We start from the raw sequence: 22,138 nt of genomic DNA, 5'->3' as shown, positions 1-22,138 counted from the left end.
TAATGTTGAGAAGAATGTTTCCTGTCATTACTATATGCTTAATTTTCTGTGTACGGTAGGTATGAAGTGGGTAAGGTATATGTAACAATGTCCACTTTACTGTATTGGTTTCAGTAGCATATTTGATTGTGTTTTGCCACTTGCTGTTTGTAATGATGTGTGATCTTATAATCATCTCATTTTGTGTGTCATTTTACAGGTAGAAGCTGAACTCCAGAAAAAGGGTAGACGAATGATAGAAGGAACTATGTGAAACGCTGATGTGAAGTCTGTGGACATGAAGCTGGGGAGAAGCCGAGGTATCAGTTCGATCTGGAGGCATTGAGAACATTTCATTTCATCAGAGGAGGTAAGATGAAAGCTGATGGAATGACATTTTCCCAAGGCCAGCGATAAATTCTGACAAGCATTTTTGTCCTTCCCCCAGCTAGCCCACTGGTAATGTTGAGAAGAATGTTTCCTGCCATTACTACATACCCTTCATTTTCTGTGTACGGTAGGTATGAAGTGGGTAAGGTATGTGTAACAATGTCCACTTTACTGTATTGTTTTCAGTAGCATATTTGATTGTGTTTTGCCACTTGCTGTTTGTAATGATGTGTGATCTTATAATCATCTCATTTTGTGTGTCATTTTACAGGTAGAAGCTGAACTCCAGAAAAAGGGTAGACGAATGATAGAAGGAACTACGTGAAACGCTGATGTGAAGTCTGTGGACATGAAGGTGGACATGAAGCTGGGGAGAAGCCGAGGTATCAGTTCGATCTGAAGGCATTGAGAACATTTCATTTTATCAGAGGAGGTAAGATGAAAGCTGATGGAATGACATTTTCCCAAGGCCAGCGATAAATTCTGACAAGCATTTTTGTCTTTCCCCCAGCTCGCCCACTGGTAATGTTGAGAAGAATGTTTCCTGCCATTACTACAAATGCTTCATTTTCTGTGTACGGTAGGTCTGAAGTGGGTAAGGTATATGCAACATTGTCCACTTTACTGTATTGTTTTCAGTACCATATTTGATTTTGTTTGCTCTTGCTCTTTGTGATGTCACTGCGTGATCTTATAATCATCTCATTGTGTGTGCCATTTTACAGGTAGAGTCTGAACTCCCGAAAAAGGGAAGACCAATGATAGAAGGAAGTGAAATATGCTGATGTGAAGTCTGTGGACATGAAGGTGGACATGAAGCTGGGGAGAAGCCGAGGTATCAGTTCGATCTGAAGGCATTGAGAACATTTCATTCCATCAGAGGAGGTAAGATGGAAGCTGATGGAATGATATTTTCCCAAGGCCCACGATAAATTCAGACAGGCATTTTTGTCCTTCCCCCAGCTCGCCCACTGGTAATGTTGAGAAGAATGTTTCCTGTCATTACTATATGCTTCATTTTCTGTGTACGGTAGGTATGAAGTGGGTAAGATATATGTAACAATGTCCACTTTACTGTATTGTTTTCAGTAGCATATTTGATTGTGTTTTGCCACTTGCTGTTTGTAATGATGTGTGATCTTATAATCATCTCATTTTGTGTGTCATTTTACAGGTAGAAGCTGAACTCCAGAAAAAGGGTAGACGAATGATAGAAGGAACTATGTGAAACGCTGATGTGAAGTCTGTGGACATGAAGCTGGGGAGAAGCCGAGGTATCAGTTCGATCTGAAGGCATTGAGAACATTTCATTCCTTCAGAGGAGGTAAGATGGAAGCTGATGGAATGATATTTTCCCAAGGCCCACGATAAATTCAGACGGGCATTTTTGTCCTTCCCCCAGCTCGCCCACTGGTAATGTTGAGAAGAATGTTTCCTGCCATTACTACATACCCTTCATTTTCTGTGTACGGTAGGTATGAAGTGGGTAAGGTATATGTAACAATGTCCACTTTACTGTATTGGTTTCAGTAGCATATTTGATTGTGTTTTGCCACTTGCTGTTTTAATGATGTGTGATCTTATAATCATCTCATTTTGTGTGTCATTTTACAGGTAGAAGCTGAACTCCAGAAAAAGGGTAGACGAATGATAGAAGGAACTACGTGAAACGCTGATGTGATGTCTGTGGACATGAAGCTGGGGAGAAGCCGAGGTATCAGTTCGATCTGGAGGCATTGAGAACATTTCATTTCATCAGAGGAGGTAAGATGAAAGCTGATGGAATGACATTTTCCCAAGGCCAGCGATAAATTCTGACAAGCATTTTTGTCCTTCCCCCAGCTCGCCCACTGGTAATGTTGAGAAGAATGTTTCCTGCCATTACTACAAACGCTTCATTTTCTGTGTACGGTAGGTCTGAAGTGGGTAAGGTATATGCAACATTGTCCACTTTACTGTATTGTTTTCAGTACCATATTTGATTTTGTTTGCTCTTGCTCTTTGTGATGTCACTGCGTGATCTTATAATCATCTCATTGTGTGTGCCATTTTACAGGTAGAGTCTGAACTCCAGAAAAAGGGAAGACCAATGATAGAAGGAAGTGAAATATGCTGATGTGAAGTCTGTGGACATGAAGGTGGACATGAAGCTGGGGAGAAGCCGAGGTATCAGTTCGATCTGAAGGCATTGAGAACATTTTATTCCATCAGAGGAGGTAAGATGGAAGCTGATGGAATGATATTTTCCCAAGGCCCACGATAAATTCAGACGGGCATTTTTGTCCTTCCCCCAGCTCGCCCACTGGTAATGTTGAGAAGAATGTTTCCTGTCATTACTATATGCTTAATTTTCTGTGTACGGTAGGTATGAAGTGGGTAAGGTATATGTAACAATGTCCACTTTACTGTATTGGTTTCAGTAGCATATTTGATTGTGTTTTGCCACTTGCTGTTTGTAATGATGTGTGATCTTATAATCATCTCATTTTGTGTGTCATTTTACAGGTAGAAGCTGAACTCCAGAAAAAGGGTAGACGAATGATAGAAGGAACTATGTGAAACGCTGATGTGAAGTCTGTGGACATGAAGCTGGGGAGAAGCCGAGGTATCAGTTCGATCTGAAGGCATTGAGAACATTTCATTCCTTCAGAGGAGGTAAGATGGAAGCTGATGGAATGATATTTTCCCAAGGCCCACGATAAATTCAGACGGGCATTTTTGTCCTTCCCCCAGCTCGCCCACTGGTAATGTTGAGAAGAATGTTTCCTGCCATTACTACATACCCTTCATTTTCTGTGTACGGTAGGTATGAAGTGGGTAAGGTATATGTAACAATGTCCACTTTACTGTATTGGTTTCAGTAGCATATTTGATTGTGTTTTGCCACTTGCTGTTTTAATGATGTGTGATCTTATAATCATCTCATTTTGTGTGTCATTTTACAGGTAGAAGCTGAACTCCAGAAAAAGGGTAGACGAATGATAGAAGGAACTACGTGAAACGCTGATGTGATGTCTGTGGACATGAAGCTGGGGAGAAGCCGAGGTATCAGTTCGATCTGGAGGCATTGAGAACATTTCATTTCATCAGAGGAGGTAAGATGAAAGCTGATGGAATGACATTTTCCCAAGGCCAGCGATAAATTCTGACAAGCATTTTTGTCCTTCCCCCAGCTCGCCCACTGGTAATGTTGAGAAGAATGTTTCCTGCCATTACTACAAACGCTTCATTTTCTGTGTACGGTAGGTCTGAAGTGGGTAAGGTATATGCAACATTGTCCACTTTACTGTATTGTTTTCAGTACCATATTTGATTTTGTTTGCTCTTGCTCTTTGTGATGTCACTGCGTGATCTTATAATCATCTCATTGTGTGTGCCATTTTACAGGTAGAGTCTGAACTCCAGAAAAAGGGAAGACCAATGATAGAAGGAAGTGAAATATGCTGATGTGAAGTCTGTGGACATGAAGGTGGACATGAAGCTGGGGAGAAGCCGAGGTATCAGTTTGATCTGAAGGCATTGAGAACATTTTATTCCATCAGAGGAGGTAAGATGGAAGCTGATGGAATGATATTTTCCCAAGGCCTACGATAAATTCAGACGGGCATTTTTGTCCTTCCCCCAGCTCGCCCACTGGTAATGTTGAGAAGAATGTTTCCTGTCATTACTATATGCTTAATTTTCTGTGTACGGTAGGTATGAAGTGGGTAAGGTATATGTAACAATGTCCACTTTACTGTATTGGTTTCAGTAGCATATTTGATTGTGTTTTGCCACTTGCTGTTTGTAATGATGTGTGATCTTATAATCATCTCATTTTGTGTGTCATTTTACAGGTAGAAGCTGAACTCCAGAAAAAGGGTAGACGAATGATAGAAGGAACTATGTGAAACGCTGATGTGAAGTCTGTGGACATGAAGCTGGGGAGAAGCCGAGGTATCAGTTCGATCTGAAGGCATTGAGAACATTTCATTCCTTCAGAGGAGGTAAGATGGAAGCTGATGGAATGATATTTTCCCAAGGCCCACGATAAATTCAGACGGGCATTTTTGTCCTTCCCCCAGCTCGCCCACTGGTAATGTTGAGAAGAATGTTTCCTGCCATTACTACATACCCTTCATTTTCTGTGTACGGTAGGTATGAAGTGGGTAAGGTATATGTAACAATGTCCACTTTACTGTATTGGTTTCAGTAGCATATTTGATTGTGTTTTGCCACTTGCTGTTTTAATGATGTGTGATCTTATAATCATCTCATTTTGTGTGTCATTTTACAGGTAGAAGCTGAACTCCAGAAAAAGGGTAGACGAATGATAGAAGGAACTACGTGAAACGCTGATGTGATGTCTGTGGACATGAAGCTGGGGAGAAGCCGAGGTATCAGTTCGATCTGGAGGCATTGAGAACATTTCATTTCATCAGAGGAGGTAAGATGAAAGCTGATGGAATGACATTTTCCCAAGGCCAGCGATAAATTCTGACAAGCATTTTTGTCCTTCCCCCAGCTCGCCCACTGGTAATGTTGAGAAGAATGTTTCCTGCCATTACTACAAACGCTTCATTTTCTGTGTACGGTAGGTCTGAAGTGGGTAAGGTATATGCAACATTGTCCACTTTACTGTATTGTTTTCAGTACCATATTTGATTTTGTTTGCTCTTGCTCTTTGTGATGTCACTGCGTGATCTTATAATCATCTCATTGTGTGTGCCATTTTACAGGTAGAGTCTGAACTCCAGAAAAAGGGAAGACCAATGATAGAAGGAAGTGAAATATGCTGATGTGAAGTCTGTGGACATGAAGGTGGACATGAAGCTGGGGAGAAGCCGAGGTATCAGTTTGATCTGAAGGCATTGAGAACATTTTATTCCATCAGAGGAGGTAAGATGGAAGCTGATGGAATGATATTTTCCCAAGGCCTACGATAAATTCAGACGGGCATTTTTGTCCTTCCCCCAGCTCGCCCACTGGTAATGTTGAGAAGAATGTTTCCTGTCATTACTATATGCTTAATTTTCTGTGTACGGTAGGTATGAAGTGGGTAAGGTATATGTAACAATGTCCACTTTACTGTATTGGTTTCAGTAGCATATTTGATTGTGTTTTGCCACTTGCTGTTTGTAATGATGTGTGATCTTATAATCATCTCATTTTGTGTGTCATTTTACAGGTAGAAGCTGAACTCCAGAAAAAGGGTAGACGAATGATAGAAGGAACTATGTGAAACGCTGATGTGAAGTCTGTGGACATGAAGTTGGGGAGAAGCCGAGGTATCAGTTCGATCTGGAGGCATTGAGAACATTTCATTTCATCAGAGGAGGTAAGATGAAAGCTGATGGAATGACATTTTCCCAAGGCCAGCGATAAATTCTGACAAGCATTTTTGTCCTTCCCCCAGCTAGCCCACTGGTAATGTTGAGAAGAATGTTTCCTGCCATTACTACATACCCTTCATTTTCTGTGTACGGTAGGTATGAAGTGGGTAAGGTATGTGTAACAATGTCCACTTTACTGTATTGTTTTCAGTAGCATATTTGATTGTGTTTTGCCACTTGCTGTTTGTAATGATGTGTGATCTTATAATCATCTCATTTTGTGTGTCATTTTACAGGTAGAAGCTGAACTCCAGAAAAAGGGTAGACGAATGATAGAAGGAACTACGTGAAACGCTGATGTGAAGTCTGTGGACATGAAGGTGGACATGAAGCTGGGGAGAAGCCAAGGTATCAGTTCGATCTGAAGGCATTGAGAACATTTCATTTTATCAGAGGAGGTAAGATGAAAGCTGATGGAATGACATTTTCCCAAGGCCAGCGATAAATTCTGACAAGCATTTTTGTCTTTCCCCCAGCTCGCCCACTGGTAATGTTGAGAAGAATGTTTCCTGCCATTACTACAAATGCTTCATTTTCTGTGTACGGTAGGTCTGAAGTGGGTAAGGTATATGCAACATTGTCCACTTTACTGTATTGTTTTCAGTACCATATTTGATTTTGTTTGCTCTTGCTCTTTGTGATGTCACTGCGTGATCTTATAATCATCTCATTGTGTGTGCCATTTTACAGGTAGAGTCTGAACTCCCGAAAAAGGGAAGACCAATGATAGAAGGAAGTGAAATATGCTGATGTGAAGTCTGTGGACATGAAGGTGGACATGAAGCTGGGGAGAAGCCGAGGTATCAGTTCGATCTGAAGGCATTGAGAACATTTCATTCCATCAGAGGAGGTAAGATGGAAGCTGATGGAATGATATTTTCCCAAGGCCCACGATAAATTCAGACAGGCATTTTTGTCCTTCCCCCAGCTCGCCCACTGGTAATGTTGAGAAGAATGTTTCCTGTCATTACTATATGCTTCATTTTCTGTGTACGGTAGGTATGAAGTGGGTAAGATATATGTAACAATGTCCACTTTACTGTATTGTTTTCAGTAGCATATTTGATTGTGTTTTGCCACTTGCTGTTTGTAATGATGTGTGATCTTATAATCATCTCATTTTGTGTGTCATTTTACAGGTAGAAGCTGAACTCCAGAAAAAGGGTAGACGAATGATAGAAGGAACTATGTGAAACGCTGATGTGAAGTCTGTGGACATGAAGCTGGGGAGAAGCCGAGGTATCAGTTCGATCTGAAGGCATTGAGAACATTTCATTCCTTCAGAGGAGGTAAGATGGAAGCTGATGGAATGATATTTTCCCAAGGCCCACGATAAATTCAGACGGGCATTTTTGTCCTTCCCCCAGCTCGCCCACTGGTAATGTTGAGAAGAATGTTTCCTGCCATTACTACATACCCTTCATTTTCTGTGTACGGTAGGTATGAAGTGGGTAAGGTATATGTAACAATGTCCACTTTACTGTATTGGTTTCAGTAGCATATTTGATTGTGTTTTGCCACTTGCTGTTTTAATGATGTGTGATCTTATAATCATCTCATTTTGTGTGTCATTTTACAGGTAGAAGCTGAACTCCAGAAAAAGGGTAGACGAATGATAGAAGGAACTACGTGAAACGCTGATGTGATGTCTGTGGACATGAAGCTGGGGAGAAGCCGAGGTATCAGTTCGATCTGGAGGCATTGAGAACATTTCATTTCATCAGAGGAGGTAAGATGAAAGCTGATGGAATGACATTTTCCCAAGGCCAGCGATAAATTCTGACAAGCATTTTTGTCCTTCCCCCAGCTCGCCCACTGGTAATGTTGAGAAGAATGTTTCCTGCCATTACTACAAACGCTTCATTTTCTGTGTACGGTAGGTCTGAAGTGGGTAAGGTATATGCAACATTGTCCACTTTACTGTATTGTTTTCAGTACCATATTTGATTTTGTTTGCTCTTGCTCTTTGTGATGTCACTGCGTGATCTTATAATCATCTCATTGTGTGTGCCATTTTACAGGTAGAGTCTGAACTCCAGAAAAAGGGAAGACCAATGATAGAAGGAAGTGAAATATGCTGATGTGAAGTCTGTGGACATGAAGGTGGACATGAAGCTGGGGAGAAGCCGAGGTATCAGTTCGATCTGAAGGCATTGAGAACATTTTATTCCATCAGAGGAGGTAAGATGGAAGCTGATGGAATGATATTTTCCCAAGGCCCACGATAAATTCAGACGGGCATTTTTGTCCTTCCCCCAGCTCGCCCACTGGTAATGTTGAGAAGAATGTTTCCTGTCATTACTATATGCTTAATTTTCTGTGTACGGTAGGTATGAAGTGGGTAAGGTATATGTAACAATGTCCACTTTACTGTATTGGTTTCAGTAGCATATTTGATTGTGTTTTGCCACTTGCTGTTTGTAATGATGTGTGATCTTATAATCATCTCATTTTGTGTGTCATTTTACAGGTAGAAGCTGAACTCCAGAAAAAGGGTAGACGAATGATAGAAGGAACTATGTGAAACGCTGATGTGAAGTCTGTGGACATGAAGCTGGGGAGAAGCCGAGGTATCAGTTCGATCTGGAGGCATTGAGATCATTTCATTTCATCAGAGGAGGTAAGATGAAAGCTGATGGAATGACATTTTCCCAAGGCCAGCGATAAATTCTGACAAGCATTTTTGTCCTTCCCCCAGCTAGCCCACTGGTAATGTTGAGAAGAATGTTTCCTGCCATTACTACATACCCTTCATTTTCTGTGTACGGTAGGTATGAAGTGGGTAAGGTATGTGTAACAATGTCCACTTTACTGTATTGTTTTCAGTAGCATATTTGATTGTGTTTTGCCACTTGCTGTTTGTAATGATGTGTGATCTTATAATCATCTCATTTTGTGTGTCATTTTACAGGTAGAAGCTGAACTCCAGAAAAAGGGTAGACGAATGATAGAAGGAACTACGTGAAACGCTGATGTGAAGTCTGTGGACATGAAGGTGGACATGAAGCTGGGGAGAAGCCGAGGTATCAGTTCGATCTGAAGGCATTGAGAACATTTCATTTTATCAGAGGAGGTAAGATGAAAGCTGATGGAATGACATTTTCCCAAGGCCAGCGATAAATTCTGACAAGCATTTTTGTCTTTCCCCCAGCTCGCCCACTGGTAATGTTGAGAAGAATGTTTCCTGCCATTACTACAAATGCTTCATTTTCTGTGTACGGTAGGTCTGAAGTGGGTAAGGTATATGCAACATTGTCCACTTTACTGTATTGTTTTCAGTACCATATTTGATTTTGTTTGCTCTTGCTCTTTGTGATGTCACTGCGTGATCTTATAATCATCTCATTGTGTGTGCCATTTTACAGGTAGAGTCTGAACTCCCGAAAAAGGGAAGACCAATGATAGAAGGAAGTGAAATATGCTGATGTGAAGTCTGTGGACATGAAGGTGGACATGAAGCTGGGGAGAAGCCGAGGTATCAGTTCGATCTGAAGGCATTGAGAACATTTCATTCCATCAGAGGAGGTAAGATGGAAGCTGATGGAATGATATTTTCCCAAGGCCCACGATAAATTCAGACAGGCATTTTTGTCCTTCCCCCAGCTCGCCCACTGGTAATGTTGAGAAGAATGTTTCCTGTCATTACTATATGCTTCATTTTCTGTGTACGGTAGGTATGAAGTGGGTAAGATATATGTAACAATGTCCACTTTACTGTATTGTTTTCAGTAGCATATTTGATTGTGTTTTGCCACTTGCTGTTTGTAATGATGTGTGATCTTATAATCATCTCATTTTGTGTGTCATTTTACAGGTAGAAGCTGAACTCCAGAAAAAGGGTAGACGAATGATAGAAGGAACTATGTGAAACGCTGATGTGAAGTCTGTGGACATGAAGCTGGGGAGAAGCCGAGGTATCAGTTCGATCTGAAGGCATTGAGAACATTTCATTCCTTCAGAGGAGGTAAGATGGAAGCTGATGGAATGATATTTTCCCAAGGCCCACGATAAATTCAGACGGGCATTTTTGTCCTTCCCCCAGCTCGCCCACTGGTAATGTTGAGAAGAATGTTTCCTGCCATTACTACATACCCTTCATTTTCTGTGTACGGTAGGTATGAAGTGGGTAAGGTATATGTAACAATGTCCACTTTACTGTATTGGTTTCAGTAGCATATTTGATTGTGTTTTGCCACTTGCTGTTTTAATGATGTGTGATCTTATAATCATCTCATTTTGTGTGTCATTTTACAGGTAGAAGCTGAACTCCAGAAAAAGGGTAGACGAATGATAGAAGGAACTACGTGAAACGCTGATGTGATGTCTGTGGACATGAAGCTGGGGAGAAGCCGAGGTATCAGTTCGATCTGGAGGCATTGAGAACATTTCATTTCATCAGAGGAGGTAAGATGAAAGCTGATGGAATGACATTTTCCCAAGGCCAGCGATAAATTCTGACAAGCATTTTTGTCCTTCCCCCAGCTCGCCCACTGGTAATGTTGAGAAGAATGTTTCCTGCCATTACTACAAACGCTTCATTTTCTGTGTACGGTAGGTCTGAAGTGGGTAAGGTATATGCAACATTGTCCACTTTACTGTATTGTTTTCAGTACCATATTTGATTTTGTTTGCTCTTGCTCTTTGTGATGTCACTGCGTGATCTTATAATCATCTCATTGTGTGTGCCATTTTACAGGTAGAGTCTGAACTCCAGAAAAAGGGAAGACCAATGATAGAAGGAAGTGAAATGATATTTTCCCAAGGCCTACGATAAATTCAGACGGGCATTTTTGTCCTTCCCCCAGCTCGCCCACTGGTAATGTTGAGAAGAATGTTTCCTGTCATTACTATATGCTTAATTTTCTGTGTACGGTAGGTATGAAGTGGGTAAGGTATATGTAACAATGTCCACTTTACTGTATTGGTTTCAGTAGCATATTTGATTGTGTTTTGCCACTTGCTGTTTGTAATGATGTGTGATCTTATAATCATCTCATTTTGTGTGTCATTTTACAGGTAGAAGCTGAACTCCAGAAAAAGGGTAGACGAATGATAGAAGGAACTATGTGAAACGCTGATGTGAAGTCTGTGGACATGAAGCTGGGGAGAAGCCGAGGTATCAGTTCGATCTGGAGGCATTGAGAACATTTCATTTCATCAGAGGAGGTAAGATGAAAGCTGATGGAATGACATTTTCCCAAGGCCAGCGATAAATTCTGACAAGCATTTTTGTCCTTCCCCCAGCTAGCCCACTGGTAATGTTGAGAAGAATGTTTCCTGCCATTACTACATACCCTTCATTTTCTGTGTACGGTAGGTATGAAGTGGGTAAGGTATGTGTAACAATGTCCACTTTACTGTATTGTTTTCAGTAGCATATTTGATTGTGTTTTGCCACTTGCTGTTTGTAATGATGTGTGATCTTATAATCATCTCATTTTGTGTGTCATTTTACAGGTAGAAGCTGAACTCCAGAAAAAGGGTAGACGAATGATAGAAGGAACTACGTGAAACGCTGATGTGAAGTCTGTGGACATGAAGGTGGACATGAAGCTGGGGAGAAGCCGAGGTATCAGTTCGATCTGAAGACATTGAGAACATTTCATTTTATCAGAGGAGGTAAGATGAAAGCTGATGGAATGACATTTTCCCAAGGCCAGCGATAAATTCTGACAAGCATTTTTGTCTTTCCCCCAGCTCGCCCACTGGTAATGTTGAGAAGAATGTTTCCTGCCATTACTACAAATGCTTCATTTTCTGTGTACGGTAGGTCTGAAGTGGGTAAGGTATATGCAACATTGTCCACTTTACTGTATTGTTTTCAGTACCATATTTGATTTTGTTTGCTCTTGCTCTTTGTGATGTCACTGCGTGATCTTATAATCATCTCATTGTGTGTGCCATTTTACAGGTAGAGTCTGAACTCCCGAAAAAGGGAAGACCAATGATAGAAGGAAGTGAAATATGCTGATGTGAAGTCTGTGGACATGAAGGTGGACATGAAGCTGGGGAGAAGCCGAGGTATCAGTTCGATCTGAAGGCATTGAGAACATTTCATTCCATCAGAGGAGGTAAGATGGAAGCTGATGGAATGATATTTTCCCAAGGCCCACGATAAATTCAGACAGGCATTTTTGTCCTTCCCCCAGCTCGCCCACTGGTAATGTTGAGAAGAATGTTTCCTGTCATTACTATATGCTTCATTTTCTGTGTACGGTAGGTATGAAGTGGGTAAGATATATGTAACAATGTCCACTTTACTGTATTGTTTTCAGTAGCATATTTGATTGTGTTTTGCCACTTGCTGTTTGTAATGATGTGTGATCTTATAATCATCTCATTTTGTGTGTCATTTTACAGGTAGAAGCTGAACTCCAGAAAAAGGGTAGACGAATGATAGAAGGAACTATGTGAAACGCTGATGTGAAGTCTGTGGACATGAAGCTGGGGAGAAGCCGAGGTATCAGTTCGATCTGAAGGCATTGAGAACATTTCATTCCTTCAGAGGAGGTAAGATGGAAGCTGATGGAATGATATTTTCCCAAGGCCCACGATAAATTCAGACGGGCATTTTTGTCCTTCCCCCAGCTCGCCCACTGGTAATGTTGAGAAGAATGTTTCCTGCCATTACTACATACCCTTCATTTTCTGTGTACGGTAGGTATGAAGTGGGTAAGGTATATGTAACAATGTCCACTTTACTGTATTGGTTTCAGTAGCATATTTGATTGTGTTTTGCCACTTGCTGTTTTAATGATGTGTGATCTTATAATCATCTCATTTTGTGTGTCATTTTACAGGTAGAAGCTGAACTCCAGAAAAAGGGTAGACGAATGATAGAAGGAACTACGTGAAACGCTGATGTGATGTCTGTGGACATGAAGCTGGGGAGAAGCCGAGGTATCAGTTCGATCTGGAGGCATTGAGAACATTTCATTTCATCAGAGGAGGTAAGATGAAAGCTGATGGAATGACATTTTCCCAAGGCCAGCGATAAATTCTGACAAGCATTTTTGTCCTTCCCCCAGCTCGCCCACTGGTAATGTTGAGAAGAATGTTTCCTGCCATTACTACAAACGCTTCATTTTCTGTGTACGGTAGGTCTGAAGTGGGTAAGGTATATGCAACATTGTCCACTTTACTGTATTGTTTTCAGTACCATATTTGATTTTGTTTGCTCTTGCTCTTTGTGATGTCACTGCGTGATCTTATAATCATCTCATTGTGTGTGCCATTTTACAGGTAGAGTCTGAACTCCAGAAAAAGGGAAGACCAATGATAGAAGGAAGTGAAATATGCTGATGTGAAGTCTGTGGACATGAAGGTGGACATGAAGCTGGGGAGAAGCTGAGGTATCAGTTCGATCTGAAGGCATTGAGAACATTTTATTCCATCAGAGGAGGTAAGATGGAAGCTGATGGAATGATATTTTCCCAAGGCCTACGATAAATTCAGACGGGCATTTTTGTCCTTCCCCCAGCTCGCCCACTGGTAATGTTGAGAAGAATGTTTCCTGTCATTACTATATGCTTAATTTTCTGTGTACGGTAGGTATGAAGTGGGTAAGGTATATGTAACAATGTCCACTTTACTGTATTGGTTTCAGTAGCATATTTGATTGTGTTTTGCCACTTGCTGTTTGTAATGATGTGTGATCTTATAATCATCTCATTTTGTGTGTCATTTTACAGGTAGAAGCTGAACTCCAGAAAAAGGGTAGACGAATGATAGAAGGAACTATGTGAAACGCTGATGTGAAGTCTGTGGACATGAAGCTGGGGAGAAGCCGAGGTATCAGTTCGATCTGGAGGCATTGAGAACATTTCATTTCATCAGAGGAGGTAAGATGAAAGCTGATGGAATGACATTTTCCCAAGGCCAGCGATAAATTCTGACAAGCATTTTTGTCCTTCCCCCAGCTAGCCCACTGGTAATGTTGAGAAGAATGTTTCCTGCCATTACTACATACCCTTCATTTTCTGTGTACGGTAGGTATGAAGTGGGTAAGGTATGTGTAACAATGTCCACTTTACTGTATTGTTTTCAGTAGCATATTTGATTGTGTTTTGCCACTTGCTGTTTGTAATGATGTGTGATCTTATAATCATCTCATTTTGTGTGTCATTTTACAGGTAGAAGCTGAACTCCAGAAAAAGGGTAGACGAATGATAGAAGGAACTACGTGAAACGCTGATGTGAAGTCTGTGGACATGAAGGTGGACATGAAGCTGGGGAGAAGCCGAGGTATCAGTTCGATCTGAAGGCATTGAGAACATTTCATTTTATCAGAGGAGGTAAGATGAAAGCTGATGGAATGACATTTTCCCAAGGCCAGCGATAAATTCTGACAAGCATTTTTGTCTTTCCCCCAGCTCGCCCACTGGTAATGTTGAGAAGAATGTTTCCTACCATTACTACAAATGCTTCATTTTCTGTGTACGGTAGGTCTGAAGTGGGTAAGGTATATGCAACATTGTCCACTTTACTGTATTGTTTTCAGTACCATATTTGATTTTGTTTGCTCTTGCTCTTTGTGATGTCACTGCGTGATCTTATAATCATCTCATTGTGTGTGCCATTTTACAGGTAGAGTCTGAACTCCCGAAAAAGGGAAGACCAATGATAGAAGGAAGTGAAATATGCTGATGTGAAGTCTGTGGACATGAAGGTGGACATGAAGCTGGGGAGAAGCCGAGGTATCAGTTCGATCTGAAGGCATTGAGAACATTTCATTCCATCAGAGGAGGTAAGATGGAAGCTGATGGAATGATATTTTCCCAAGGCCCACGATAAATTCAGACAGGCATTTTTGTCCTTCCCCCAGCTCGCCCACTGGTAATGTTGAGAAGAATGTTTCCTGTCATTACTATATGCTTCATTTTCTGTGTACGGTAGGTATGAAGTGGGTAAGATATATGTAACAATGTCCACTTTACTGTATTGTTTTCAGTAGCATATTTGATTGTGTTTTGCCACTTGCTGTTTGTAATGATGTGTGATCTTATAATCATCTCATTTTGTGTGTCATTTTACAGGTAGAAGCTGAACTCCAGAAAAAGGGTAGACGAATGATAGAAGGAACTATGTGAAACGCTGATGTGAAGTCTGTGGACATGAAGCTGGGGAGAAGCCGAGGTATCAGTTCGATCTGAAGGCATTGAGAACATTTCATTCCTTCAGAGGAGGTAAGATGGAAGCTGATGGAATGATATTTTCCCAAGGCCCACGATAAATTCAGACGGGCATTTTTGTCCTTCCCCCAGCTCGCCCACTGGTAATGTTGAGAAGAATGTTTCCTGCCATTACTACATACCCTTCATTTTCTGTGTACGGTAGGTATGAAGTGGGTAAGGTATATGTAACAATGTCCACTTTACTGTATTGGTTTCAGTAGCATATTTGATTGTGTTTTGCCACTTGCTGTTTTAATGATGTGTGATCTTATAATCATCTCATTTTGTGTGTCATTTTACAGGTAGAAGCTGAACTCCAGAAAAAGGGTAGACGAATGATAGAAGGAACTACGTGAAACGCTGATGTGATGTCTGTGGACATGAAGCTGGGGAGAAGCCGAGGTATCAGTTCGATCTGGAGGCATTGAGAACATTTCATTTCATCAGAGGAGGTAAGATGAAAGCTGATGGAATGACATTTTCCCAAGGCCAGCGATAAATTCTGACAAGCATTTTTGTCCTTCCCCCAGCTCGCCCACTGGTAATGTTGAGAAGAATGTTTCCTGCCATTACTACAAACGCTTCATTTTCTGTGTACGGTAGGTCTGAAGTGGGTAAGGTATATGCAACATTGTCCACTTTACTGTATTGTTTTCAGTACCATATTTGATTTTGTTTGCTCTTGCTCTTTGTGATGTCACTGCGTGATCTTATAATCATCTCATTGTGTGTGCCATTTTACAGGTAGAGTCTGAACTCCAGAAAAAGGGAAGACCAATGATAGAAGGAAGTGAAATATGCTGATGTGAAGTCTGTGGACATGAAGGTGGACATGAAGCTGGGGAGAAGCCGAGGTATCAGTTCGATCTGAAGGCATTGAGAACATTTTATTCCATCAGAGGAGGTAAGATGGAAGCTGATGGAATGATATTTTCCCAAGGCCTACGATAAATTCAGACGGGCATTTTTGTCCTTCCCCCAGCTCGCCCACTGGTAATGTTGAGAAGAATGTTTCCTGTCATTACTATATGCTTAATTTTCTGTGTACGGTAGGTATGAAGTGGGTAAGGTATATGTAACAATGTCCACTTTACTGTATTGGTTTCAGTAGCATATTTGATTGTGTTTTGCCACTTGCTGTTTGTAATGATGTGTGATCTTATAATCATCTCATTTTGTGTGTCATTTTACAGGTAGAAGCTGAACTCCAGAAAAAGGGTAGACGAATGATAGAAGGAACTATGTGAAACGCTGATGTGAAGTCTGTGGACATGAAGCTGGGGAGAAGCCGAGGTATCAGTTCGATCTGGAGGCATTGAGAACATTTCATTTCATCAGAGGAGGTAAGATGAAAGCTGATGGAATGACATTTTCCCAAGGCCAGCGATAAATTCTGACAAGCATTTTTGTCCTTCCCCCAGCTAGCCCACTGGTAATGTTGAGAAGAATGTTTCCTGCCATTACTACATACCCTTCATTTTCTGTGTACGGTAGGTATGAAGTGGGTAAGGTATGTGTAACAATGTCCACTTTACTGTATTGTTTTCAGTAGCATATTTGATTGTGTTTTGCCACTTGCTGTTTGTAATGATGTGTGATCTTATAATCATCTCATTTTGTGTGTCATTTTACAGGTAGAAGCTGAACTCCAGAAAAAGGGTAGACGAATGATAGAAGGAACTACGTGAAACGCTGATGTGAAGTCTGTGGACATGAAGGTGGACATGAAGCTGGGGAGAAGCCGAGGTATCAGTTCGATCTGAAGGCATTGAGAACATTTCATTTTATCAGAGGAGGTAAGATGAAAGCTGATGGAATGACATTTTCCCAAGGCCAGCGATAAATTCTGACAAGCATTTTTGTCTTTCCCCCAGCTCGCCCACTGGTAATGTTGAGAAGAATGTTTCCTGCCATTACTACAAATGCTTCATTTTCTGTGTACGGTAGGTCTGAAGTGGGTAAGGTATATGCAACATTGTCCACTTTACTGTATTGTTTTCAGTACCATATTTGATTTTGTTTGCTCTTGCTCTTTGTGATGTCACTGCGTGATCTTATAATCATCTCATTGTGTGTGCCATTTTACAGGTAGAGTCTGAACTCCCGAAAAAGGGAAGACCAATGATAGAAGGAAGTGAAATATGCTGATGTGAAGTCTGTGGACATGAAGGTGGACATGAAGCTGGGGAGAAGCCGAGGTATCAGTTCGATCTGAAGGCATTGAGAACATTTCATTCCATCAGAGGAGGTAAGATGGAAGCTGATGGAATGATATTTTCCCAAGGCCCACGATAAATTCAGACAGGCATTTTTGTCCTTCCCCCAGCTCGCCCACTGGTAATGTTGAGAAGAATGTTTCCTGTCATTACTATATGCTTCATTTTCTGTGTACGGTAGGTATGAAGTGGGTAAGATATATGTAACAATGTCCACTTTACTGTATTGTTTTCAGTAGCATATTTGATTGTGTTTTGCCACTTGCTGTTTGTAATGATGTGTGATCTTATAATCATCTCATTTTGTGTGTCATTTTACAGGTAGAAGCTGAACTCCAGAAAAAGGGTAGACGAATGATAGAAGGAACTATGTGAAACGCTGATGTGAAGTCTGTGGACATGAAGCTGGGGAGAAGCCGAGGTATCAGTTCGATCTGAAGGCATTGAGAACATTTCATTCCTTCAGAGGAGGTAAGATGGAAGCTGATGGAATGATATTTTCCCAAGGCCCACGATAAATTCAGACGGGCATTTTTGTCCTTCCCCCAGCTCGCCCACTGGTAATGTTGAGAAGAATGTTTCCTGCCATTACTACATACCCTTCATTTTCTGTGTACGGTAGGTATGAAGTGGGTAAGGTATATGTAACAATGTCCACTTTACTGTATTGGTTTCAGTAGCATATTTGATTGTGTTTTGCCACTTGCTGTTTTAATGATGTGTGATCTTATAATCATCTCATTTTGTGTGTCATTTTACAGGTAGAAGCTGAACTCCAGAAAAAGGGTAGACGAATGATAGAAGGAACTACGTGAAACGCTGATGTGATGTCTGTGGACATGAAGCTGGGGAGAAGCCGAGGTATCAGTTCGATCTGGAGGCATTGAGAACATTTCATTTCATCAGAGGAGGTAAGATGAAAGCTGATGGAATGACATTTTCCCAAGGCCAGCGATAAATTCTGACAAGCATTTTTGTCCTTCCCCCAGCTCGCCCACTGGTAATGTTGAGAAGAATGTTTCCTGCCATTACTACAAACGCTTCATTTTCTGTGTACGGTAGGTCTGAAGTGGGTAAGGTATATGCAACATTGTCCACTTTACTGTATTGTTTTCAGTACCATATTTGATTTTGTTTGCTCTTGCTCTTTGTGATGTCACTGCGTGATCTTATAATCATCTCATTGTGTGTGCCATTTTACAGGTAGAGTCTGAACTCCAGAAAAAGGGAAGACCAATGATAGAAGGAAGTGAAATATGCTGATGTGAAGTCTGTGGACATGAAGGTGGACATGAAGCTGGGGAGAAGCCGAGGTATCAGTTCGATCTGAAGGCATTGAGAACATTTTATTCCATCAGAGGAGGTAAGATGGAAGCTGATGGAATGATATTTTCCCAAGGCCTACGATAAATTCAGACGGGCATTTTTGTCCTTCCCCCAGCTCGCCCACTGGTAATGTTGAGAAGAATGTTTCCTGTCATTACTATATGCTTAATTTTCTGTGTACGGTAGGTATGAAGTGGGTAAGGTATATGTAACAATGTCCACTTTACTGTATTGGTTTCAGTAGCATATTTGATTGTGTTTTGCCACTTGCTGTTTGTAATGATGTGTGATCTTATAATCATCTCATTTTGTGTGTCATTTTACAGGTAGAAGCTGAACTCCAGAAAAAGGGTAGACGAATGATAGAAGGAACTATGTGAAACGCTGATGTGAAGTCTGTGGACATGAAGCTGGGGAGAAGCCGAGGTATCAGTTCGATCTGGAGGCATTGAGAACATTTCATTTCATCAGAGGAGGTAAGATGAAAGCTGATGGAATGACATTTTCCCAAGGCCAGCGATAAATTCTGACAAGCATTTTTGTCCTTCCCCCAGCTAGCCCACTGGTAATGTTGAGAAGAATGTTTCCTGCCATTACTACATACCCTTCATTTTCTGTGTACGGTAGGTATGAAGTGGGTAAGGTATGTGTAACAATGTCCACTTTACTGTATTGTTTTCAGTAGCATATTTGATTGTGTTTTGCCACTTGCTGTTTGTAATGATGTGTGATCTTATAATCATCTCATTTTGTGTGTCATTTTACAGGTAGAAGCTGAACTCCAGAAAAAGGGTAGACGAATGATAGAAGGAACTACGTGAAACGCTGATGTGAAGTCTGTGGACATGAAGGTGGACATGAAGCTGGGGAGAAGCCGAGGTATCAGTTCGATCTGAAGGCATTGAGAACATTTCATTTTATCAGAGGAGGTAAGATGAAAGCTGATGGAATGACATTTTCCCAAGGCCAGCGATAAATTCTGACAAGCATTTTTGTCTTTCCCCCAGCTCGCCCACTGGTAATGTTGAGAAGAATGTTTCCTGCCATTACTACAAATGCTTCATTTTCTGTGTACGGTAGGTCTGAAGTGGGTAAGGTATATGCAACATTGTCCACTTTACTGTATTGTTTTCAGTACCATATTTGATTTTGTTTGCTCTTGCTCTTTGTGATGTCACTGCGTGATCTTATAATCATCTCATTGTGTGTGCCATTTTACAGGTAGAGTCTGAACTCCCGAAAAAGGGAAGACCAATGATAGAAGGAAGTGAAATATGCTGATGTGAAGTCTGTGGACATGAAGGTGGACATGAAGCTGGGGAGAAGCCGAGGTATCAGTTCGATCTGAAGGCATTGAGAACATTTCATTCCATCAGAGGAGGTAAGATGGAAGCTGATGGAATGATATTTTCCCAAGGCCCACGATAAATTCAGACAGGCATTTTTGTCCTTCCCCCAGCTCGCCCACTGGTAATGTTGAGAAGAATGTTTCCTGTCATTACTATATGCTTCATTTTCTGTGTACGGTAGGTATGAAGTGGGTAAGATATATGTAACAATGTCCACTTTACTGTATTGTTTTCAGTAGCATATTTGATTGTGTTTTGCCACTTGCTGTTTGTAATGATGTGTGATCTTATAATCATCTCATTTTGTGTGTCATTTTACAGGTAGAAGCTGAACTCCAGAAAAAGGGTAGACGAATGATAGAAGGAACTATGTGAAACGCTGATGTGAAGTCTGTGGACATGAAGCTGGGGAGAAGCCGAGGTATCAGTTCGATCTGGAGGCATTGAGAACATTTCATTTCATCAGAGGAGGTAAGATGAAAGCTGATGGAATGACATTTTCCCAAGGCCAGCGATAAATTCTGACAAGCATTTTTGTCCTTCCCCCAGCTAGCCCACTGGTAATGTTGAGAAGAATGTTTCCTGCCATTACTACATACCCTTCATTTTCTGTGTACGGTAGGTATGAAGTGGGTAAGGTATGTGTAACAATGTCCACTTTACTGTATTGTTTTCAGTAGCATATTTGATTGTGTTTTGCCACTTGCTGTTTGTAATGATGTGTGATCTTATAATCATCTCATTTTGTGTGTCATTTTACAGGTAGAAGCTGAACTCCAGAAAAAGGGTAGACGAATGATAGAAGGAACTACGTGAAACGCTGATGTGAAGTCTGTGGACATGAAGGTGGACATGAAGCTGGGGAGAAGCCGAGGTATCAGTTCGATCTGAAGGCATTGAGAACATTTCATTTTATCAGAGGAGGTAAGATGAAAGCTGATGGAATGACATTTTCCCAAGGCCAGCGATAAATTCTGACAAGCATTTTTGTCTTTCCCCCAGCTCGCCCACTGGTAATGTTGAGAAGAATGTTTCCTGCCATTACTACAAATGCTTCATTTTCTGTGTACGGTAGGTCTGAAGTGGGTAAGGTATATGCAACATTGTCCACTTTACTGTATTGTTTTCAGTACCATATTTGATTTTGTTTGCTCTTGCTCTTTGTGATGTCACTGCGTGATCTTATAATCATCTCATTGTGTGTGCCATTTTACAGGTAGAGTCTGAACTCCCGAAAAAGGGAAGACCAATGATAGAAGGAAGTGAAATATGCTGATGTGAAGTCTGTGGACATGAAGGTGGACATGAAGCTGGGGAGAAGCCGAGGTATCAGTTCGATCTGAAGGCATTGAGAACATTTCATTCCATCAGAGGAGGTAAGATGGAAGCTGATGGAATGATATTTTCCCAAGGCCCACGATAAATTCAGACAGGCATTTTTGTCCTTCCCCCAGCTCGCCCACTGGTAATGTTGAGAAGAATGTTTCCTGTCATTACTATATGCTTCATTTTCTGTGTACGGTAGGTATGAAGTGGGTAAGATATATGTAACAATGTCCACTTTACTGTATTGTTTTCAGTAGCATATTTGATTGTGTTTTGCCACTTGCTGTTTGTAATGATGTGTGATCTTATAATCATCTCATTTTGTGTGTCATTTTACAGGTAGAAGCTGAACTCCAGAAAAAGGGTAGACGAATGATAGAAGGAACTATGTGAAACGCTGATGTGAAGTCTGTGGACATGAAGCTGGGGAGAAGCCGAGGTATCAGTTCGATCTGAAGGCATTGAGAACATTTCATTCCTTCAGAGGAGGTAAGATGGAAGCTGATGGAATGATATTTTCCCAAGGCCCACGATAAATTCAGACGGGCATTTTTGTCCTTCCCCCAGCTCGCCCACTGGTAATGTTGAGAAGAATGTTTCCTGCCATTACTACATACCCTTCATTTTCTGTGTACGGTAGGTATGAAGTGGGTAAGGTATATGTAACAATGTCCACTTTACTGTATTGGTTTCAGTAGCATATTTGATTGTGTTTTGCCACTTGCTGTTTTAATGATGTGTGATCTTATAATCATCTCATTTTGTGTGTCATTTTACAGGTAGAAGCTGAACTCCAGAAAAAGGGTAGACGAATGATAGAAGGAACTACGTGAAACGCTGATGTGATGTCTGTGGACATGAAGCTGGGGAGAAGCCGAGGTATCAGTTCGATCTGGAGGCATTGAGAACATTTCATTTCATCAGAGGAGGTAAGATGAAAGCTGATGGAATGACATTTTCCCAAGGCCAGCGATAAATTCTGACAAGCATTTTTGTCCTTCCCCCAG

Source organism: Protomyctophum parallelum (genome assembly GCF_964188405.1).
Source record: "Protomyctophum parallelum genome assembly, chromosome: 1".
NCBI lineage: Eukaryota > Metazoa > Chordata > Actinopteri > Myctophiformes > Myctophidae > Protomyctophum > Protomyctophum parallelum.
The sequence above is the reverse complement of the archived record's forward strand: the minus strand, read 5'-3'. Positions refer to the sequence as shown.